The following is a 24,944-nucleotide window of genomic DNA, read 5'->3' as shown; positions in this document are numbered from 1 at the left end:
ATCACAAAAGTATTAGGGTTAATTAGATGCGGTAGTTTGAAGGACATTCCTTCTCCAACCCCATCTTGCAACCTGTTTCCACAAATACTTCTACAAATTTTTCTGAAGAAGAGTCACATTGGACTCAAAACATTAACTTTACTTCCCTTTATTATCATTAAAACTTCTATATAAATGCAATCTCTGTTGTCATGTACCCACTGTAGTGTAGAATGACTCAACAAGAGAAATCTATGGGAATGTTTAGTCACAGCCTTTTTCCAGGCACTTCCTGAACAATGTGTCCAACAATACTAAGCTTCCTGGTTGGGATTGTGAACTTGCTGACATTAGTTGGTGATTAGATTGGATAACTAAACTGTAGGGGGCAGAAGATTTGTTAAGCTTCAGATGTTATTGCAGTCTTGTCACAAATTACTCAAGCCAGCAATTACCCTGTACAGATGCAGAATGTTAACAAGGAGACAGCAGGAGGTATTCACAAAACTGCAGAAGCTGCGGTCTTGGAAGGTTTGGTTCGAATGCTGGAGGAGTGTGAATATGTCAAAAGGGAATGAATCAAGCATTAATCAAGATCTTCACTCAAACCCTGAATTAATCAAAAATCACAGGCTGTCAACATCAATCTGAGAAGCTCCCCTGAAAGACAGTGGAGCATCAAGACCAATTTACATTCAGCAAGGTGGCTTTCTAGCTCACTCTACAGATTAGCATTTGGGGATCAGTTGCTGTGATGGCCAGTTTGTAATGCAGAGCATGGGTTCAACTCCCAAACCCACTGAGGATTCTCCTAAAGTGACTGTCTCTCAGAGAATGACCATGGAGACTTTAATTTTATTTGTTAGGATCCAACAAGTTGTATATTTTGAAACAGTCCCCATCTTGTTCTATGTGGTCCAGTGTCTACATCTCAAAGTAAGATAGGTCAAAACCTAATCCAGGAATTTCACTGGATGAACACAGCAAAGCCAAGCAGCATCTCAGGAGCACAAAAGCTGACATTTTGGGCCTAGACCCTTCATCAGAGATGAAGACTCTGATGAAGGGTCTAGGCCCAAAACGTCAGCTTTTGTGCCTGATGTGTTCATCCAGCTTGATACTTTATTATCTTGGATTCTCCAGCATCTGCAGCTCCCATTATCCCAGGAATTTCACTGGTGGAAGCCATGAATTGTGAGAAATGGAAGAATTTGCCTGGAGCCAGTTTAGATCTGAACTCTGCAGCCTCGGAAAGTGCCAGATTATAATTCTTGATTAAGAATGGAGTGAAACTGGCATTGGAGATGGTGAAGATGGTATTTAATGAAGGGGTCTCCCACTATCCACTCGAACTGAGTCACTTACCCATTAAAGCCATGTGTAAATCAGATTGATGACACAATAGGCAAAATTCACTCAGTAGTATGTATTAAGGTAACTGAGCTCATCTGAACAACGGTTGTGTCCTTTGTTTCATCCGTTCACAGGATTTGAGTATCACTGGTAAGGCCAACATCTACTGCTCATCCCTAATTGTCCTGAGGAAGCTAGTGGTTAGCTGCCATTTTTGCATCACTGCAGTCCATGGGGTGTAAATAGGTCCACAGTGCTGTTGTGGAGGGACTTCCACATTTCTGACTCAGATACAGTGAAGAGATTCAATTCCCGATGGTGTATGGCTTGCCAGTGCTGTCCTTGTCCTTCTGGGCAGAAGAGTTTGTCGCTTTGGAAGGTGCTGTCTGAGGTTCCTCAGTGAATTGGGACAGTGCATCTTGTCAATGGTACACACTGCTGCGACTGTGTGCCAGTTGTGAAATGAGTGACTGTTGAAAGCGATGGGTGAAATACCAATCAAGTGGCTATATTTGTCTCTGATGGTGAAAATTCTCGAGTGTTGTAGGAACAGCACTCATTCAGGCAAGTAGGATTAATCTAGCACACTCCTGACTTTTAGACAGTAAGGACTGCATATGCTGGAAGCTAGAATCAATAAATGAAGAGCTTGAAAAGCACAACAGATCAGACAGCATCTGAGCAGGAAAGTCAACATTTATACCCAACATGCCTGACTTGTGCCTCGTAGATGATTGGCAGGTTTCGGAGAGTCAGGGGGTGAGTTACTTGCTGCACAATTCCCAGCCTCTGTCCTGCTCTTATGACTTGTTCAGTTCAGTTTCTGATCATTTTTCAGGGTGTTGGCCAGAAGGGATTCAGTGATGGTAATGCTATTGAACTTAAAGGGTGATGTTTATTTTCTGTGATAATGGGAACTGCAGATGCTGGAGAATCCAAGATAATAAAATGTGAGGCTGGATGAACACAGCAGGCCCAGCAGCATCTCAGGAGCACAAAAGCTGACGTTTCGGGCCTAGACCCTTCATCAGATGTTTATTTTCTGTCTTGTTGGAGGTGGTCTTTTCTTGACTCTTGTGTGGTGCTACTTTCCACTTGAAAACCCAAGTTGCTGATTGTCCAGTACAGGTTATTGCTACCTGTGGAGATGGTTTCTTTCTGTATATGAATGATGCTGAACATTGTGCAATCATTAACGTATATCTCCACACCTTGCCTAAATGATCGAGAGAAGAACATTGATGAAGACTTCCAGAGTTCTATCCCTGGGCACTATCCTGAGGAACATCTTCTGTGATCTCCTGAGGCTGAGATGACCTCCAACAATCTCAACCATCTCCCTGTATATTAGGGATAACTTCAACTGCAGAGAGATTTCTCCTTGATTCGAATTAGCTCCAGTTTTGATGGGGGGCCTCCATGCCACAATTGGTCAAATGCAAGCTTGATGTCAAGAGAAGTCACTGTTTTCAGGGTTTTGGTCCATATTTGAAGCAAGGCTGTAATGGGGTCAGGAACTGTGTGCTCCAATGGAACCCCCTCTCAAATGTGCAACAGAGAGCAGGTTATTATTGACCAGATGAGACACAAAATTGATATGTAGCAATTAGCCTCAGCATCATGTGATGAAGTAAAGTAAGCTGTGTGATGATACAATGGCTTTAAGAGGTGTATTTTCTTCTGTTTATTTTTTGTGAAGATATATTGAGACGGATGTGTTTAGCAGTCTATTCCAAGCTAGTAAAGTAAACAGCTTGTGTCATCTTTGAATTTTTTTAACGTTTGAACAATAGAAGCAGCAGTGAATGGGGCGGGGCTGGAGTCAAGCTCCCACAGAGCCAGGGTTTTAGTTTAGATTTCAGTAGCTGTTGTGGTTTAGAAGCTGGTTGTAGAGCTGTTGCATTTTTCTCTCTGTTACAGCGGAAAGCTTGAGTTCTCTCTCTGCTGCTAGAATCACGTGAGACTATCTGTTTTCCTGACTCTGCCTTTGCCAAGTATGTGTTCATTGAATGTTACCGTACAGGAACAGTCGCTGCTCAGTAATTGAATAATCTAGTATTCTGTTAAGTTTTCCAATAGAGTTGAAGTTATACTCTTTTCTTCTTTCTTCAGTTTGTATTTAACTATAGGGTAAGAATAAAGTGTGATTTGTTTAAAGCCAAGTAGTGTAACCAATAAAATTACACCTGGAACACAGCACCTTGCACAAGACTATAAATAAGATAAAAGTTAATGTCTAGGTTATCTCCTTGACATATTTGAAGGGGTTTGGTTTAGTATGGTCATTGCAAACTGGGGTCTCTTGTCAGGATCTAAATCTCTATATCCAAGTTGGGTTTAGGATAACAAGGTGTAGAGCTAGATGAACACAGCAGGCCAAGCAACATCAGAGGAGCAGGAGAGCTGACTTTTCGGGTCTGGACTCTTCTTCAGAAATGGGGGAGGGAAAGGGGGTTCTGAAATAAATAGGAAGAGAGTGGGAGGTGGATAAAAGATGGATAGAGGAAAAGATATGTGGAGAGGAGACAGACCAGTCAAAGAGGTGGGGATGGAGCCAGTAAAGGTGAGTGTAGGTGGGGGGTTAGGGAGGGGATAGGTCAGTCCACGGAGGACAGACAGGTCAAGGGGATGGGATGAGGTTAGTAGGTAGGAGATAGGGTGGGGCTTGAGCTAGGAGGAAGGGATGGGACAGGTTAGGGAGACGGGGACAAGCTAGGCTGCTTTTGGGATATGGCAGGGAGAGGGGAGGTTTTGAAGCTTGTGAAATCCACATTGATACCATCGGGCTGCAGAGGTCCCAAGCGGAATATGAGTTGCTGTTCCTGCAACCTTCAGGTAGCTTCGTTGTGGCACTACAGGAGGCCCAGGATGGACATGTCGTCTGTGGAATGGGGAGGGGGAGTTGAGATGATTCGTTACTGGGAGGTGCAGTTGTTTGTTGCGAACAGAGCGTAGGTGTTCTGCAAAACGGTCCTCAAGCCTCCGCTTGGTTTACCTGATGTAGAGGAAGCCACAACGGGTACAGCGGATACAGTGCACCACAGTGGCAGATGTGCAGGTGAACATCTGCTTGATGTGGAAAGTCTTCCTGGGCCTGGGATGGGCGTGAGGGAGGAGGTGTGGGGGCAAGTGAAGACTTCTTGACATTGCAGGGGAAGGTGCCGGGTGTGGTGAGTCTGAAGGGGAGTGTGGAATGGACAAGGGAATCACGGAGAGTGTGGTCCCTGCGGAAAGCAGATAAGGGTGGGGAGGAAAAAATGTCTTTGGTGGTGGGGTCGGATTGTAGATGGCAGAGTGTCAGCAGATGATGCTTTGTATCCGGAGGTTGGTGGGGTGGTACATGAGGACAAGGGGGATTCTGTTTTGGTTGCTATTATGGGGAGGGTGTGTGAAGACTGATGCTGTAAAACAAAATAAGCCAGTGGGGCTTATTAAAATGGAAATGGAGATGCCAATGGAAACTAAAGACCTGCAAAAGAATATACTGCCTGCTCAGGGGTTGGTTAATAGGAGAATACCAGATCTTTTTAAAGAATTTACCTATGTAGATAACGTTTAATCACGTGGTTGAATTTTGCAGGCAATGTCATATATATCAGGTAATTAAAAGCCCTCGGGCACTGATAAAACCAGCATCTTTAGTATCCATTCCTGCATTTAAAGAACCTTCTACAAGAGTCTTAATTTGTTGAGTAGTATCCCTCTCTAAAACAAAAGGTGGGAATCAATATTTGGAGATGATAAGGACTACAGATGCTGGAAGCCAGCGTCTATAGGTGCGAGGCTGAAAAAGCACAACAGGTCAGATGGCATCAGAGGAGCAGGAATGTCAAAATTTTGGGTCAAAACTCTTACTCAGGATTGGGAAGGGGAGCCCAGAAATAGACGTAGAGGGGTGGGGGTGAGGGAAGGGTAAGGGATGGTGATAGGTGGATGCAAGTAGGGGCATTGTGCTTGGTCTGTGGGAATGGAGGAGCAGGTAGGTGAGTAGGAAGATGGACAGGTTAGATCTGGTCAGGAAGGTGAGGAGGAGGGGGAGGGCTGGACATGGGATAAGGCTGGGGCAGCAGGATTTTGAAACTGGTGAAGTCAATGTTGAGGCCATTGGGCTTAAGCTCCCAGGGTGAAATATCAGGTGTTGTTCCTCCAGTTTATGTTTGGCCTCACTCTGACAGTGGAGGAGGCCAAGGATGGACACGTCGTCAGGACAGTGAGAGGAGGAATTAAAATGGGTGGCTTTGATTGATTGATTGAATGCCACTTGTACTGAAATACAGTGAAAAGCTTTGTTTATGAGCGGTACAGGCTGATCATAGTAAGCGAAGGATGTACTCATCAAAAAGACTTGAGGCATACAGGTTACATTGCACAGGACGTGCACTGGGCGATATCAACATTAGCAAGATCAGAGTTATTTGAGGCTAGAGAGTCCATTCATCAGTCTGATAATGGCCTGGAAGAAACTGTTCCTGAACCCGCTTGTGCGTGCGTTCAGGCTTCTGTATCTTCTACCTGACACAAGGTTGTAGGAGATACTTACTGGGGTGCAATGGGTCTTTGATGATGTTGGCAACCTTTCTGCGACAGTGAGCCGTGCAAATGGAGTTCACAGATGGAAGTTTGGCTCCTGTGATGGTCTGGGCTGTGCACACCACCTTCTGTAGTTTCTTACGGACTGGGCAGTGCAGTTGTCGTATCAGGCCATTATGCACCCAGGCAGTTTACTTTAAATAGTGCATCTGTAGGATTTGGTGAGGGAGCTTAAGGGCCTGAGGAAGAAGAGGTGTCATTGTACCTTCTTGACTGTCAATGTGGGAACTCCAAGACAGGCCGTGGGTTATCAATGACACTGAGAAACTTGATGCTCTTCTCCCTCTCAACCTCAGTTCTGCTGATGTAGATGGGGACGTGTTCTCCTCCTTTCTTCCTGAAATCAATGATCAGTTCTTTAGGTTTGCCAATGTTGAGAGACAGATTGTTTTCATTGCATCACCAAGCCCTCTATCTCCCTTTTGCGTTTTAACTTGTTGTTGTTAGATATCCGTCCCTCTAAGGAACTTGTAGGTTTCATTTGTTCAGAACTTGGCAACACAGTTGTAAGTGTACAGGGAGTACAGCGGGGGGTGGGGGGGCGGGGTTGCTGAGGATGCATCCTTAGGGGGGAGCTCCAGTGTTGCGTGTTACTGTGTGGGAGGTACAGTTACCAATCCTCACTGATTTCAGCCTATCGGTCAGAAAGCTGAGGATCCAATTGCAGAGGCAGAACCGAGACCAAGGTCATGCAACTTTGAGATCTGTCTGGACTCGATAATGGCATTGAAAGCAGAGCTGCAGTCAACGAGCAGGAGTCTGTCATTAGTGTCTTTGATGTCCAGATGTCCCAGAAATGAGTGCCGGGCTATTCTCTGTCAACCCATTACATCAGTAGACAAATTGTAGGGGATCATGGTGGGCTGGGAGTCTGGAGGTGATGTGGACCATGACCAGCCTCTCAAAGCACTTCATAATTATTGAGGTCAGAGCCACTGGGCAGTAATCATTAAGACATGTGCTTTCTCAGGTACTGGGATAATAGTGGCCTTCTTGAATAGGCAAGGACTTTGGCTTGTAGGAGCAACCGGAAGGTCAGGTTAGTTGATGCATGCAGAACACACATGCTACACACACCGATCCCTGAGTCTGCATTTGGTCTCCCCGATATAGAGGAGACCACATCAGGAGCACCGAATACAGTAGATCAGGTTGGATGAAGTGCAGGCGAGTCTCTGCTAGATCTGGAGGGATTGTTTGGGGCCTTGGACAGAGGTGAGAGGGGAGGTGTAGGGGCAGGTGTTGCACCTCTTGTGGTTGCAGGGAAACGTAACAGGTGTGATGGAGACATTGGTGGCGGGGGGGCGGGTAGTGTAGAGTTGACGAGGGAGCTGAGGAATGAATGGTCCCTGCAGAAAGTGGACAGGGTGGAGAAGGAAAATATCTTTTTGGTGGTAGGATCTGATTTTAGGAGGTGGAATTGTTGGCGGATGATGTGTTGGATTCAGAGTTTGATAGGGTGGTATGCGAAGACAAGGGGGACTCCATCTTTATTGCGTGGGGGATGAGGTTTGAGGGCAGAAGTGTGGGAAATAGAGGAGATGTGGTTGAGGGCATCCTTATTTAGAGAGGTGGGGTGTGGTGGTGTGGAAATTACGGTACCTGAAGTAGGAGGATGTCTGGGATGTACTGGAGTAGAACGCCTCATCCTGGGAGCAGATGTGGCAGAGGCAGAGGAATTGGGAATATGGGATAACATTTTTGCAGGATGGTAGGTGAGAAGAGGTGTGGTCTGTGTAGTTGTGGGAGTCAGTGGGTTTGAAATGGATGTCAGTGGTGAGTCAGTTTCCGGAGATGGAGATGGAGAGGTCCAGAAGTCGGAGGGGAGGTGTCAGAAATGGTCCAGGTGAATTTGACAGCGAGGTGGAAGGCGTTGGTAAAGTTGATGAAGGGCTCGAGCTCCCTGCAGGAGCGTGAGGCCACACTGATGTAGTTGTTGATGAGAAAGAGATGAGGGATGGTGCCTGTGTAGTTGTGAAAGAGGGACTGTTCCACCTTCTGCATGAAAACATTGCCCCTTAGGCCCCATTTATGTCTTTCTCCTCTCACCTTAAATCTATGCCCTCTAGTTTTGGACTCCCCTCATCTGCCAAAAAAGACCTTGGTTATTCACCCTACCCATGAGCCTAATGATGTTATAAACCTCTATGAGGTTTATAAGCCCTCAGCCTAAGACACACCAGGGAAAGGATCCCCAGCCTATTCAGCCTCTACCTTTAGCTCAAACCCTCCAACCCTGGCAATATCCCTGTAAATCTTTCCTGAATACTTCCAAGTTTCACAACTTCCTTTCTATAACAGGGAGACCAGAATGCATAAAAACCAAAAGAACTGCAGATGCAGTAAATCAGGAACAAAAACAAAGTTGCTGGAAAAGCTCAGCAGGTCTGGCAGCATCTGTGGAGGAGAAAACAGAGTTAACATTTCGGATCTGGTTCTGAGGAAGGGTCACCTCCACAGATGCTGCCAGACCTGTTGAACTTTTCCAGCAACTTTGTTTTTGAGACCAGAATGCATGCTGTACTCCAAAAGTGCCCTAACTAATGTCCTGTACAGCTACACCATGATGTCCCAACTGCTTTACTCAATGCACTAATAAATAAAGGCAAACAAACCAAATGCCTTCTTCTCTATCCTGTCTATCTTGGACTTCACTTTCAAGGAACTATGAACCTGCACCCTACGGTCTCTTTGATTGGCAACACTCCTAGGATTTTACCACTTGGTGTATTAATCCTACCCTGATTTGCCTTTCCAAAATGCAGCACCACATACTTATCGAAAATAGATGCCATCGGGGCTACCCCTCAGCTCACCGGCCCATCTGACCAAGATCCCATTATACTCTGAGGTAACTGTTTTTGATGTCCACTACACCTCTAATTTTGGTGTCATCTGCAAATTTACTAACCACACCTCCCATGTTCACATCTAAATCCTTCAGATAAATGACAAGAAACCCAGCAGAATCCAAATGTTGTCTGAATATTTCCAGTTGGTGGTATAAAATCTGACTGAACATGGAGCTGCTACAAACTGGGACGTCTGATCTCTATATCACCATAAACTGGATGCCAGAAAAAGACAGGTCAGATTGCAGCAAGGTTAACATCAATGATGATCTCTTAGGACAAGGACCCGAAACTTCAGTTTTGTTTCAATCACCGAAGATACTGCCAAATATGCTAAATATTTCTAGCAAGTTATTTCAGATTTTCGACATTTGCAGTAAAGATATCTTAGCTTTACAATAAAGTCCCAATGCATTGATATGGTGATGGATGTGCACAGTTGCTCACCAGGCTGAAGCAATGAGAACAGATTACATCAGTAAATATGAGGAAACCAGGAAAGAATTCGGTAAAAGTAATATATATGAAAGGTAGACCACATCTCTGGCCCTCTGAACCATGATAAGTTTATCTTACCCCACTCTTATTCCTTTGCTCTCATGCAAACTATCCCTACCTCTAGTAGGAGTCTCAGGGCAGTGCTCAGAAACAAGAATCCTGGCTGATGTTTTTTCCCTCACCCAACTCTGTCTCCCAACCCTGCAAACATCATCCCCCAACCCCGCAAACATCAGCCCCACCTCCATTCCCAAACCCTGTAAACTTTGGCCCCAACACCATCCCCAAATCCTGCAAACTTTGGCCCCAACTCCATCCCATAATCCTGCAAAATTCGGCCCCAACTCCATTCCCCCATCAAGCAAACTTCAGCCACACCTCCATCCCCAAATCCTGTAAACTTCGGCCCCAACTCCATCCCGTAATCCTGCAAAAATCAGCCCCACCTCCATCCCCCAAACCTGCAAATGTCAGCCCCACCTCCATCCCCCAACACTGCAAACTTCAGCCCCAACTCCATTCACCAACCCTGCAAACATCAGCCCCAACTCCATCCACTAACCCTGCAAACTTCGGCCCCAAACTCCATCCCCTAATCCTGCAAACTTCGGCCCCAAACTCCATCCCCTAATCCTGCAAACTTCAACCCCAACACTATCCCCCAACCCTGCAAACATTAGCCCCAACTCCATTCACCAACCTTGCAAACATCAGCCCCAACTCCATTCACCAGCCTTGCAAACTTCGGCCCCAAACTCCATTCACTAACCCTGCAAACTTCGGCCCCAAACTCCATCCTCTAACCCTGCAAACTTCGGCCCCAAACTCCATCCCCTAATCCTGCAAACTTCAGACCCACCTCCATCCCCCAACCCTGCAAACTTCAGCCTCACCTCCATCCCCCAACCCTGCAAACTTCAGCCTCACCTCCATCCCCCAACCCTGCAAACTTCGGCCCCCAACTCCATCCCCTAATCCTGCAAACTTCAGCCTCACCTCCATCCCCCAACCCTGCAAACTTCAGCCTCACCTCCATCCCCCAACCCTGCAAACTTCGGCCCCCAACTCCATCCCCTAATCCTGCAAACTTCAGCCTCACCTCCATCCCCCAACCCTGCAAACTTTAGCCCCACCTCCAACCCCCAACCCTGCAAATTTTGGCCCCAACTCCATACCCCAACCCTGCAAATTTTGGACCCAACTCCATACTCCAACCCTGCAAAGGTCAGTCCCAACTGTATTCCCCAACACTGCAAATGTTCCCCAACTGCATCCCCCAACCCTGCAAACTTCAGCCCCACCTCCATCCCCCAACCCTGCAAACTTCAGCCCCACCTCCATCCCCCAACCCTGCAAACTTTGGCTCCAGCTCCATTCCCCAATGCTGCAAACTTCAGCCTGAACTCCACGCACTTAAAAGCATAAAGGTCATTTTATTATTGAATTCTGCCGAAGATGAGATTCACTCAGTCACCAAAGACCAGATTGATATCAAGCCATGCTTTCATGTACTTTTGCAGAGCGGAATGGGGGAAGCTGCTCTGTTGTGGATGTAAAGTGCCTAGGCACAGTATTACAATACAGCCCTGATCCATGAAAACTTTGCAGGCACTCACAGCTTTTGCTTCTTTCAGCAAATGTTCCTGAAGCCACTCGACACAGGTCTGAAAACAAAACTATGCCATTTGTTATGAAAAGTTCACCAGTTAGATCTCAAAGACTAACTGATAAAGTCATTTCAAGATTACCCAGTTGTGCGCACAGATGATCTGGTGACTTTTAGTCACACGTGGATGGAACATTTGGAGCATCTATCGTAATTGTTCAATCAATTTCAGAAGGCAGGCTTGATAAACCTGGCTAAGAGTAATTTCACAAAAACCCAGGTTACGTTCCCGTGCCATGGTATTGGGCCATGGACTGATGGCTCCAAGTGATATGAAAATAAAGTTTATTGAGGATTTTCCTCTACCATCAGTGAAGAGAAAGTACTAGGATTCTTGGGTTTGAGTGATTTTTATCAAAAATTCATACCAAATTTTAGCAGCGTGGTTGCTCCACTAATGGACTTGTTGATGAAATGCAGAAAATTTCAGTGGACAGAGGAATGTCAGAAGGCATTTGACATATTGAAAGCTGTGTTAACCTATGTCCCGGTATTAGCCACACCTCATTACAGAAAGCCATTCAAAATAGCTGTTGATGAGAGTGATGTGGGTTTCGGTGCTGTACTCTTCCTAGAAGATGATGAGAAGATAAAAAGACCTGTTGGGTATTTTTCCAGAAAACTGAATAATCACCAACAGCAATATTCCACAATTAGCAAGGAGACCTTGAGTTACATGTTGGCAATATAACATTTCAACATTTATGCTCCCAATAATGTGTCTGAGACAGTGTTATATCCCAAACATAACCCCTTAAAAGTTTTTAGAAAAGGTTAATGATAAGAATACCAGATTGTTTAGATGGAGTTTATTATTATAGAGTTTATTATTTATTTTGCACATGGAAGGATGAGAGAACATAATTGCCTACCTATTGCATGCTTAGAGTCTATGTGTTCTGCTAGAATGCATATTTCATTAACATGAATTGGCTGTAATGTGAATGATGAATAGGGGATGCTGTTTGGATAACACAAACTTCCTGCTGTACAGGTAGAGCAATGTTCAACGGTGATTTCCCTATAACACGATTTTCTGTGCTGATTTTTTCTAGTGCAATTGTCCATAGCACAAGGTCACAGAAGAATGCGACTATCACATTATAGGATAACTACCTGTATATGTATTGTAGTGTATTGATAGCTAAGGTTAAAGGTTTTGTAAAAATAAAACCACTGTTGTATATTGATGGTTCATTGTTTTTTAAAGGGGAGGAGGGGAGTTGTGATGATGTGATGGTTTTAAGAGGCATATTTTGTCCTGTTTCTTTTTTTGAAGAGAGGTTTTGAGCCTCAGGTGAAGAGCTGTTTCTTCCAAGCTAGTAATGCAAACAGCTTGTGAGGCCTTGGGTTTTTTTTAAAGTTGGAACAATAAAAGCAACACCGATGGGGGGAGTCAGGTTCCCACAGAATCAGGGTTTTCATTTAGCTTTCAGCAATTGTTGGGGTTTTGAAGTTGACTATGGAAGCTGCCTTCTTTCTCTCTCTCTGTTACAGCTAAAGGCTTGGGTTCTCCCTTGCGCTCTCTACCAGAATTGCATGTGAGATAATCTGTTTTACTGAATTTGTGTTTGTCATTAAATAATCCAATATTCTGTTAAGTTTTCCAATACCCTTGAAAGCACAACCATTTCTTCTTTCTGTTGTTTGTATTTAACTGCAGGATAAAAATAAAGTATGTTTTGCTTAAAGCTAAGCAACGTAACCAATCAAATTACATCTGGAACACAGCATCTTACATTTGCCTATAAATACAGATAGTTCTCCTGTAACGCGATAGTTGTGTTCTTGAGTATCCTTGTGCTATAGGCAAGCACGCAAAAGAAAATCACATTATAGGGAAATCGCTACACTTGAATAGCAGAACGTTCGCAACATCCAAACAGCATCCACTATTCATCAATCATGTTACAGCCGATTCATGTTGATGAAACACAAATTATAGAAGAACTACCTGTAAGATACAAGTTAAAATGTAGGCTATCCCCCTGATATATTTTTAGGGGGTTTTGTCTGGTCAATAACAGCTCTATCTTTTCATCCGTAATCAGGTCGCACAGAGCTATTTTGAAGAGTGTGCAGTGTAAATAATCTACTAAATAAAGTCAAAATGTTGTTGGAGGTAGAATAGAGATAGGATTGGCTAACTATTAGAAGACAGAAAGTTGGGATGAGGGGGACATGCTGGCAGCATGTAACAAGTAGAGTGCAGCAGGGATCAGTACTGGGCCACAGTTATTTACAATATATAGTCATTAACTGGATGAGGAAATTGATTATCCTGTAGTCAAGTCTGTGGATGACACGAAACTAGATGGGAAGGTGAGTGCTGAGGATGACACAAAGAGTCCACAGAGGAATGTAGACAGGCTAAGCAAGTGGGTACAAGTCTTGGCAAATAGAATATAATGTATGGAAATGTGAGGTTATGCACTTTGACAGCAAGAATAGAGCAGCTGAATGTATTTTAAATGGAGAAAGACTGCAGTGGTTAACTAGTATCAGAGATAATGGGAACTGCAGATGCTGGAGATTCCAAGATAATAAAATGTGAGGCTGGATGAACACAGCAGGCCAAGCAGCATCTCAGGAGCACAAAAGCTGACGTTTCGGGCCTAGACCCTGGTTAACTAGATTGTGTCTGTACTCATTGGTGTTTAGAAGAATGACTAAATAACAACTGTTCCAGTGCAGTAACATGCCATAAACACACCCTTGACAAACACAAATTCAGTAAAACAGATTGTCTCACATGCAATTCTGGTAGACTTGACAAGACAGGTGTGTCAATGTCGTCTCCCCTTGTGTGAGAGAGCCCAAGACCAGAGGGCAGCATCTCAGACTAAGGGTCAGCTCATTTAAGGCAGAAATGAGAAAGAATTTCTTCTCTCAGAAGGTGGCGAATCTGTAAAATTCTTTACCACAGAAGGCTGTTGATACTGGGTCATTAAATGTTTTCAGGTCTAAGATAGATTTTCAAACAGTCAGGCAATCAGGGGTATAGAGAAAAGGCAGGAAAGTGGAGTTGAGAACTATCAGATCAGCAATGATCTCATTGGATGGAGTAGAACAGGCTCAATGGGGAGTCCCTATAACCCCCTTGATTTATACTAGAACCCCTACTGTGTGGAAACAGGCCATTCAACCCATCAAGTTTACCACCAACCCTCTGAAAAGCATCCTACCAGACACACACTGCATTTAACTCTGCATTTCCCATGGCCAATCCACAGCTTTGGATGGGAGGAACATGGATCAAACCTACACAGACACAGGTAAAATGTGCAACCTCCACAGACTGTCATCCAAAACTGGAATCAAACCTGGGTGCATGATGCTGTGAGGCAACAGCCACTATGCTGTTTTATCTTCAAATGTTCATTAGTTGCATTGGTTCACATTAGCTGGGAGCAATATGTATTGAACATTATTGCCCTATGTTTCATAGTTAGTAGGAGTTAATGTGAAAGAAAATTGGAGCCTATAGGATACTAAAATGCAGATGGAAAAGGGAAATAATCCAGACTAAGATGTAGCATAAAAACCTTTGTGTTGAGACTGCTGTATGTAAGAGCTTGGAGACAGTGACATTGTTCCAAATAAACACTGCAGAGGATATCTCCATCTTGAATCTCACTGGCTCCGAATCAGACTGTGCAGTGTGAGGGAGGCACTGACGGAAAAGCAAGGGTGAGGACAACTGGGATGGTTTACTCCAGGCTGTGACCAAATCTCCTCATGGGGCATCAGATCAAAATTGTGCAACTGATTCATTCCTTCATTGGCAGTCCCCCGCTGATGAGGATGACGCTGTTCCACTCTTAGGGTGAGTCTGAAAGTGACTGTACAGATCAATACGGCTACCGCAGGTTCTATTGCATTTGGGGTAGGTGGGGTGTTGGTTTGGCAGTGCTCTCCATTCGTTGCCTTTGCCTGGCTTCCACTTTTTCCTGATGACAAGTCGTGAGGTGCCTTCTTTACCTGGTCTGGCCTACATGTGACTCCTGACCCGTAGCAATGTGGTTGACACTTAACTGCCATAAATCCTAATTTATGACCCATTAGGAATGGCCATAAATGCCGGCCGAGCCACTAACACTCACATCCCATGAATGAAAAAAAGGATTTGCAGTATCTTGCGTGGATAGCTTTTGTGGAACTGGTCCAGTGATTAATGTTGGGGGAAGTGGGCTTTTTCAATTGTCTTGAAACATATTGAAGAGGAAATGGGAGGATTCAGTGTGTGAGCCATGTTGGGGCCAATGAAGCAGGCAAGCCAGAAACTGGATTCTGCAGATCTGACCTCCCACCCACAACCTCCAACCTCACTGCTCCCCAACCCCGCACGGCCCGTTTCTATCTCCTTCCCAAAATCCACAAACCTGCCTGCCCTGGTCGACCCATTGTCTCAGCCTGTTCCTGCCCCACCGAACTCATCTCCACCTATCTGGACTCCATTTTCTCCCCTTTGGTCCAGGAACTCCCCACCTACATCCAGGACCCACCCACGCCCTCCACCTCCTCCAGGACTTCCAATTCACTGGCCCCCAACACCTCATTTTCACCATGGACGTCCAGTCCCTACACACCGGTATTCCTCATGCAGATGGCCTCAAGGCCCTCCACTTCTTCCTGTCCCGCAGGCTCGACCAATCCCCCTCCACCGACACCCACATCCACCTAGCCAAACTCGTCCTCACCCTCAACAACTTCTCTTTCGATTCCTCCCACTTTAAGAAGGCATACAGTGTTTTAGCTTTTATTAATAGAGGGATCGAGTTCCGGAACCAAGAGGTTATGGTGAATCTGTACAAAACTCTAGTGCGGCCGCACTTGGAGTATTGTGTACAGTTCTGGTCACCGCATTATAAGAAGGATGTGGAAGCTTTGGAAAGGGTGCAGAGGAGATTTACTAGGATGTTGCCTGGTCTGGAGGGAAGGTCTTACGAGGAAAGGCTGAGGGACTTGAGGCTGTTTTCATTAGAGAGAAGAAGGTTGAGAGGTGACTTAATTGAAACATATAAAATAATCAGAGGGTTAGATAGGGTGGATAGGGAGAGCCTTTTTCCTAGGATGGTGACGGCGAGCACGAGGGGGCATAGCTTTAAATTGAGGGGTGAAAGATATAGGACAGATGTCAGAGGTAGTTTCTTTACTCAGAGAGTAGTAAGGGAATGGAACACTTTGCCTGCAACGGTAGTAGATTCGCCAACTTTAGGTACATTTAAGTCGTCATTGGATAAGCATATGGACGTACATGGAGTAGTGTAGGTTAGATGGGCTTGAGATCGGTATGACAGGTCGGCACAACATCAAGGGCCGAAGGGCCTGTACTGTGCTGTAATATTCTATGTTCTATGTTCCTACAGACAAAAGGGGTGGCCATGGGTACCTGCATGGGCCCCAGCTATGCCTGCCTCTTTGTAGGTTATGTGGAACAGTCCCTCTTCCGTACCTACACAGGCCCCAAACCCCACCTCTTCCTCCGTTACATTGATGACTGTATCGGGGCCGCCTCTTGATCCCCAGAGGAGCTCGAACAATTCATCTACTTCACCAACACCTTCCACCCCAAACTCAAGTTCGCCTGGGCCATCTCCAACACATCCCTCACCTCCCTGGACCTCTCAGTCTCCATCTCAGGTAACCAGCTAGAAACTGATGTCCATTTCAAGCCCACTGACCTAGAATACACCTCTTCCCACCCACCCTCCTGCAAATATTCCATCCCCTATTCTCAATTCCTTCGCCTCCGCTGCATCTGCTCCCAGGATGAGGCATTCCACTCCCGCACATCCCAGATGTGCACGTTCTTCAAGGACCGCAACTTTCTCACAGCAATGGTCGAGATCGCCCTTGACCGCGTCTCCCACATTTCCTGCAACACATCCCTCACACCCCGCCCCCGCCACAACCGCCTCAAGAGGATCCCCCTCATTCTCACATACCAGCCCACCAACCTTCGGATACAACATATCATCCTCCGACACTCCCGCCATCTACAATCCGACCCCACCTCCCAAGCTATTTTTCCATCCCCACCGTTGTCTGCCTTCCGGAGAGACCACTCTCTCCGCAACACCCTTCTCCACTCCACTCTCCCCTCCAACCCCACCACACCCGGCACCTTCCCCTGCAACCGCAGGAAGTGCTACACTTGCCCCCACACCTCCTCCCTCACCCACATCCCAGGCCCCAAGATGACATTCCATATCAAGCAGAGGTTCACCTGTACATCTGCCAATGTGGTATATTGTATCCATTGTACCCGGTGTGGCTTCCTCTACATTGGGGAAACCAAGCGGAGGCTTGGGAACCGCTTTGCAGAACACCTCCGCTCAGTTTGCAACAAACAACTGCACCTCCCAGTCGCGAACCATTTCAACTCCCCCTCCCATTCCTCAGACGACATGCCCATCCTGGGCCTCCTACAGTGCCACAATGATGCCACCCGAAGGTTGCAGGAACAGCAACTCATATTCCGCTTGGGACCCCTGCAGCCCAATGGTATCCATGTGGACTTCACAAGCTTCAAAATCTCCCCTTCCCCCACCACATCCCAAAACCAGCCCAGCTCTTCCCCTCCCGCCACTACATCCCAAAACCAGCCCAGCCTGTCTCTGCCTCCCTAACCTGTTCTTCATCTCACCCATCCCTTCCTCCCACACCAAGCCGCACCTCCATCTCCTACCTACCCACCTCATCCCACCTCCTTGACCTGTCCGTCTTCCCTGGACTGACCTATCCCCTCCCTACCTCCCCACCTACACTCTCCTCTCCACCTATCTTCTTTTCTCTCCATCTTCGGTCCGCCTCCCCCCTCTCCCTATTTATTCCAGAACCCTCACCCCATCCCCCTCTCTGATGAAGGGTTTAGGCCCGAAACGTCAGCTTTTGTGCTCCTGAGATGCTGCTGGGCCTGCTGTGTTCATCCAGTCTCACATTTTATTATATTGCCCAGCTGTACCTGCTCCCTTGTATGGCTTTAGTTGATAGTTTCTATCATGTCTTATCTCTGTGGGTGGTAGTGGAAGTGAAATTTTGTTTGTTTTCTAGCAATTTATAGCTCCCTAAGAACATAACAAGAAAGAGCATGAGTAGGCCATTCAGCCCTCTAAATCTGCCCCAAGCCTCAACTCTTTGATATTCCAAAAGTCTGTCGGTTGCCTCTTGAAATACTTACGGTGATCCAGCCTCCACAACTCTCTGCGGTCGGGAATTTCAGATAGTCACTCTTTCCTCTCTTCACCGTTGGTGCCTTTTGCCATTTTTTTGTTCTTCCCATTGCTTTTTCCTTGTCTTCCATGTCCTGTTATGAATGTAACATGTTTATTTCCTCCATATCAACTATCACTGCTGCTGCCTTATGTTTTGGGCTATTGTAACTTCCTTCTTAGCTGCCGCACCTGCCAACTAGTTCCTTCCAATGTGCCTTGACCATCTTCACAGCTGCCTCTAATGGTAGTTTAACAGCTCTCACTATTTCCTTCATTGCTGACTTATGCTGTACATATCCTCTTCATGAGGTGATGTACTCTCACTTCAACTTCATGTGGCCTTCCCAATACTGCTTTGGATCTCAGTGAGCTCCCTGGAGTTCAGGCTGATACAGTCACATTAAAACACTTAGCTTAACTTATGACCCCAGCCAGTGGATCCATTCCTAGAGAACCATTTTGGGAAAAGTATCATCAAAGGGTGTTCCAGCTTTTCCACCTCAGGTTTTGAAAGGGGCTCCCTGTCCTTTAGAAAGGAACAGGGAGTCAGATGATCACGGGTCTTTAACCCTGTCACCAACATCTAACTTTAAGTACCTACCGTTTATCGTTTCCATGATTCTGACAGCTCGGATCAGGTCTTCTAAGCTTCCAGTAGTAGAATCAGTAAGAGGGAATCCTGCAGAGAGCAGGAACATTTGTCAAACCAGAGAGAAGAGGTACAGTGATAACGGGAACTGCAGATGCTGGAGAATCCAAGATAACAACGTGTGGAGCTGGATGAACACAGCAGGCCAAGCAGCATCTCAGGAGCACAAAAGCTGATTTTTCGGGAAGGGTCTAGACCCTTCATCAGAGAGGGGGATGGGGAGACGGAACTGGAATAAATAGGGAGAGGGGGGAGGCAGACCGAAGATGGAGAGAAAACAAGATAGGTAGAGAGGAGAGTATAGGTGAGGAGGTAGGGAGGGGATAGGTCAGTCCAGGGAAGATGGACACATCAAGGAGGCGGGATGAGGTAGTAGGTAGGAAATGGAGGTGCAGCTTGAGGTGGGAGGAAGGGATGGGTGAGAGGAACAGATTAGGGAAGCAGAGACAGGCTGGGCTGGTTTTGGGATGTAGTGGCGGGAGGGGAAGAGCTGGGCTGGTTTTGGGATGCGGTGGGGGAAGGGGAGATTTTGAAGCTGGTGGAGTCCACATTGAGACCATTGGGCTGCAGGGTTCCCAAGCGGAATATGAGTTGCTGTTCCTGCAACCTTCGGGTGGCATCATTGTGGCACTGCAGGAGGCCCAGGATGGGCATGTCGTCTGAGGAATGGGAGGGGGAGTTGAAATGGAAATGGAAGTGGTTCGTGACTGGGAGGTGCTGTTGTTTATTACAAACCGAGTGGAGGTGGTCTGCAAAGCGGTCCCAAGCCTCCACTTGGTTTCCCCAATGTAGAGGAAGCCACACCGGGTACATTGGATGCAGTATACCACATTGGCAGATGTGTAGGTGAGCCTCCGCTTAAAGTGGAATGTCATCTTGGAGCCTGGGATAGGGGTGAGGGAGGAGGTGTGGGGGCAAGTGTAGCATTTCCTGCGGTTGCAGGGGAAGGTGCCGGGTGTGGTGGGGTTGAAGGGCAGTGTGGAGCGAACAAAGGAGTCACGGAGAGAGTGGTCTTCCGGTGTGGCTTCCTCTACATTAGGGAAACCAAGCGTAGGCTTGGGGACCGCTTTGCAGAACACCTCCGCTCGGTTCGCAATAAACAACTGCACCTCCCAGTCGCAAACCATTTCAACTCCCCCCTCCCATTCTTTAGATGACATGTCCATCATGGGCCTCCAGCAGTGCCACAATGGTGCCACCCGAAGGCTGCAGGAACAGCAACTCATATTCCGCTTGGGAGCCCTGCAGCCCAATGGTATCAATGTGGACTTCACCAGCTTCAAAATCTCCCCTTCCCCCACCGCATCCCAAAACCGGCCCAGTTCGTCCCCTCCTCCCACTGCACCACACAACCAGCCCAGCTCTTCCCCTCCACCCACTGCATCCCAAAACCAGTCCAACCTGTCTCTGCCTCCCTAACCGGTTCTTCCTCTCACCCATCCCTTCCTCCCACCCCAAGCTGCACCTCCATCTCCTACCTACTAACCTCATCCCACCTCCTTGACCTGTCCATCTTCCCTGGACTGACCTATCCCCTCCCTACGTCCCCACCTATACTCTCCTCTCCACCTATCTTCTTTTCTCTCCATCTTCGGTCCGCCTCCCCCTCTCTCCCTATTTATTCCAGTTCCCTCTCCCCATCCCCCTCTCTGATGAAGGTTCTAGGCCCGAAACGTCAGCTTTTGTGCTCCTGAGATGCTGCTTGGCCTGCTGTGTTCATCCAGCCTCACACTTTATTATCTTGGATTCTCCAGCATCTGCAGTTCCCATTATCACAGGTACAGCTGGGCAGATTTGTTGCACAGGATCTGAATAGAACTGAGGCAAACACTCAGCAGAGTGACTGGATTAACTCCATTTGAGTTACTGACAGGAAGGACAATGCGTTTGTCAGGGAATGTTGTGACTGGTAGCGAAGAAGTAGGACTCACAGATGAAAGGGTTAAATGACCTTTTCAGAAAGCTATACAAGATGTAACAGGAGATAAGAGATTGACTAGAGATTTGAAGCTTGGCTAGTCCAAGATCCAAAATGGGGCATTGAAGGGTTAAATTAGAAAGCATTAGATCTTTCGTCAGATATTCAGTAATAAGCAAAGACAGAGCTAACAAACAAGGCATCTCGACTGTCAAGGTTAGTGGCTATCAAAGGCCTAGGTGAGAAACAGACAATGTCGATAAATACTACGTGGAAACAATGGTAATAAGGGACACAGAACTATTGAATGGAGAAATTGGAATTGTAATATCAATGTTGTCATAGAGCATGGAAACAGACCCTTTGATCCAAACAGTCCATGCTGAACATAATCACAAACTAAACTAGTCCCACCTGCCTGCTCCTGACCCATATCCTTCCAATTTAATCGGTATCAATCTTGAAAGTGATCTTCAGCAGATAGAGCTTTGACTCTTGTGTTAAAGCTTCTCTCCATACGTGTATGAAGTAAATGGTCATTATCTATTCTCCTGGACTCTCCTATCAATTTGTCAAGTACCCCACAACATCACTAATATCTACAAATTATTACATTAACAGGGCATTCAGTGTCTGGACTAGTATTGAGACTATAGTTTCACAGCAGAAAAGCATGTGTATCACGCTTTAAGTGATTCATCTTAAGATGGCATCTGAAATCTTTGTTCCATCAGATCATAAATTACATTGAGGGATATTACAACAAACATGTGTATTAAAGGTACACTTGCACACTGAACATGAGACAAAACATAACTTGATTTCCAATATCCTTTGGGTAAAACTGTCAAATGCTCACTTGTGTTCTTTGCTAATTGGCCGCTTAGTGACAGTGAGCTCCTGTGACCTCCTGAACTAACTCTGTCATTGTCCTCCTAAAAATAAACTTCCTTTAAATTATCTGGACCAGTCTGATTCTTTCCTCTTAAGTAGGATTCACAGTGGTTCTACCATCAGAATGGAAAGTGGTTGATGTTCCTCTCCTCAGCCTGGGTCACACGCAGCTCCAGGAACAAGGCAGATGGGAAAGGGATATGGACTGGTGTTGCCAACTCTCTGACCCTGTTACACTACTCAAGGAGACCTTGAAAGGTGCCCACATGACAATAGGACTCAGAAATGTAAGCAATAGGACAGAGTTTCTGCTGAGGGATTATGAACAGCTCAGGGCTAAACAGAAACAAAAAGGGAATCATTTCCAGATTTTTGCCTGAGTTTTGAGCTAATTGCCTCAGGGTCAACAAGATTAAAGAGGCGAATGCATCGTTCAAAGATTGATGTGGGAGAATGGGATTCAAATTCATAGGACACTGGCACCAAGACTGGGGAACAATAGAGCTGCTCTGATGGGACAGGCTCCACCTGAATCATGCTGGAACCACAGTCCTAACTAATAGATCCTAAACCAGAGTCCTAAACATAACTAATGCTGTGGATAAGGCTTTGAATGAAATTTATTTTTGGGGGTTTAGGGGGAGGGGGTGGGGCTTCACTTGCATGGAAAGTTATGGAAAAAGTTAAGGGGAGGTCAGACTCAGGGCTGGTTTAAGCATCTGTTGGTAGAGTTGAGGAAAGGCAAAAAGGCCCTGATAGGAGATGTCTACAGGCCCCAGCAGTAGTCAGGATGTGGGAAAGAAAATAAATCGTGGGATAGAAGAGGCATGTGAGGAAGGCACAATTTCAATAATCATGGGGGATTTCAATATGCAGGTGGACTGAGGAAATAGCAGATCTCTAGGAAAGGGATTTGCGGAATGTCTACGGGATGTGTTTTTGGAGTGACCTACAGATCAGCCCACTTGAGAACAGGCAATTCAAGGTTTGGTGATGTGCCATAAGGCAGGCTTGACTAGGGAGCTGAAGGTGAATGAAACTCTACGAGGCGGTGACCATCATATGTCAGAATTCATCCTGCACTTTGAAAGGGAGAAGCTGGAACTAGACGTAAGAGTATTACAATTGAGTAAAGGTAACTACAATGACATGAGGGAGGAGCTGGCCTGAGTTGATTAGAAGGGGAACCTAGCAGGGAAGACATTGGAGCAGTGGTGGGAGCAGTTTCTGGGGTAATTCTGAGGCACAGCAGAAGTTCATCCCACGGAAGAAGAAAGATAGGGGAGGATGAGATAACCATAGCTAGCAAGAGAAAGCATACGACATAGAGAAGGTTAGTGGGAAGCCAGAGGAAGCCTTTAAAAACCATCTGACGATAACTAAAAAAGCAACAAAAGGGGAGAGAGTGAAATATAGGAGTAAGCTAGCTAGTAATATAAAAGAAGATTGCAAGAGTTTGTTTTAAAAACATAGTAACGTAAGAGTAGACAAGAATGGATTCGAACCACAGGAAAATGAGGCTAGAGAAGGAGTGGCAGACACAAAGAGTTGGCAGAGTGACTGAATAGGTACTTTACACAATGGAAGGCACCAGTAACATACCAGAACTTTACACAGTCACAGGCAGAAGTGAGTATACAGGCCGCCACTGAGGAAAAGGTGCTGGCAAGCTGAAATGGCTGAAGTAAAGTAACTCACCCAGACGAGATGGACTACACCCCAAAGCTCTGAGGGAGATAGCTGATGAAATTGTGCAAGCATTGGTGGTGATCTTTCAGGAATCACTTAGAATCAGGGGACGGCCCCAGGGGACTGGAAAATGCCTAATGTTTAAGAAAAGAGGGAGGCAGGAGACAGGAGACAGGAAACTACAGGCTGGTTGGCCTTTGTCATTGGTAATATTTTACAGTCCACTATTAAGTATGAGACTGCTGAGTACTTGGAAAATGCATGATCATAACTGTTCAGTACAACTTTGTCAAGGGGAGGTCATGTCTGACATATCTGTTAGAATTCTTTGAAGAGGTGACAAGAAAGTTAGATAAAAGAGAATTGGTGATCAATTTGGATTTCCAGAAGACCTTTGATAGGGTACCGCACACGAGGCTGCTCAATAAGACAAGAGCCCATGTTGCTAAGGGCACAGTACTGGCATGGATAGAGGATTGGCTGCCTGGCAGAAAGCAGAGAGTGGGGATAAAGGGGTTTATTTCAGGATGGCAGCCAGTGACTGGTTGAGTGCCACAGGGTTCAGTGTTAGGACCACAATTATTCATGTTCTACATTAATGATTTGGACAAAGGAATTGAGGGCATTGTTGCTAAGTTTGCAAATGACATGAAGATAAGTGGAGGGACAGGTGTGTTGAGGAAGATGGGAGACTGCAGAAGGACTTGGACAGGCTACGAGAATGGGCAAAATAGCAGCAGACAGATTACATTGTGGAAAAGTGTGAGGTTATGCACCTAGGTAGAAGAGGTGTAGGCTATTTTTTAAACGGGGAAAGATTTCAAAAATCTGAAGCGCAACATGACTTGGGAGTTCTAGTTCAGGATTCTCTTAAGGCTAACAAGCAAGTTCATTTGGTATTCTGGAAGGTACGTGCAATGTTAATACTTATTTCAAGAGCACTAGAACACAAGAGCAGGGATGTACTGCTGAGGCTGTATGAGGCTATGGTCAGACCGTATTTGGAATAGTGTGAACAGTTTTGGGCTGTGTATCTACAGAAGGATGTGCTGGCCTTAAGTGGCATCTGAAGGAGACTTACAAGTATGTCTTGAGGAGTGGTTGTGGACTCTGGGTCTCTACTCAATGAAGTTTAAGAGGCTGAGAGGAATCTCTTTGAAACTTACAGAATACTGAGAGACCTAGATAGAGTGGTTGTGGAGAAGATGTTTCCTCTAGTCAGAGAGACTAGGAGCCAAGGGCACAGCCTTAGAGTGAAGAGATGACTCTTTAAACCGAGATGAGGAGGAATTTCTACAATGTGAGGGTGGTGAATCTGTTGCATTGCTGCAGAGAACTATGGAGGCCAAGTCATTGAGGTTTTAAGACAGAGATAGATAAGTGCCTGATTAGGAATGGGGTCAATGGTTATGGGGAGAAGGCAGGAGAATAGGATTGAGAAACACATCAGTGATTATTGCGATGTGCTAAATGGCCTAATTTTGCTCCTATATCTTGTGGTCCTAATGTAAGTTGGTGTGAAAATCATTCCTGACCGTAACCCTAAGCCTATCCTCCTTTAACGTCAGGCAGGAGACTAACAGCAGTCACCTTTTTCTACATGTCAACCATGATTACACTCCCAAAGAACCTTATTGAC

General features: G+C 45.9%; 1 long non-coding RNA gene across 1 annotated transcript; it reads right to left on the bottom strand.

The window, feature by feature from the left end:
- Nucleotides 1-11,320: 11,320 nt before the first annotated feature.
- Nucleotides 11,321-18,834, bottom strand: LOC132210922 (uncharacterized). Its single transcript, XR_009447164.1, has 3 exons — nucleotides 18,757-18,834; nucleotides 18,122-18,247; nucleotides 11,321-11,509 (listed from the first exon to the last, which is right to left on the bottom strand). It is a non-coding gene; the product is annotated as an uncharacterized LOC132210922 (long non-coding RNA).
- Nucleotides 18,835-24,944: the final 6,110 nt, after the last annotated feature.

This window comes from Stegostoma tigrinum, chromosome 24 (assembly GCF_030684315.1).
Source record: "Stegostoma tigrinum isolate sSteTig4 chromosome 24, sSteTig4.hap1, whole genome shotgun sequence".
NCBI classification, from domain to species: Eukaryota; Metazoa; Chordata; class Chondrichthyes; order Orectolobiformes; family Stegostomatidae; genus Stegostoma; species Stegostoma tigrinum.
The sequence above is the reverse complement of the archived record's forward strand: the minus strand, read 5'-3'. Positions and strand labels throughout refer to the sequence as shown.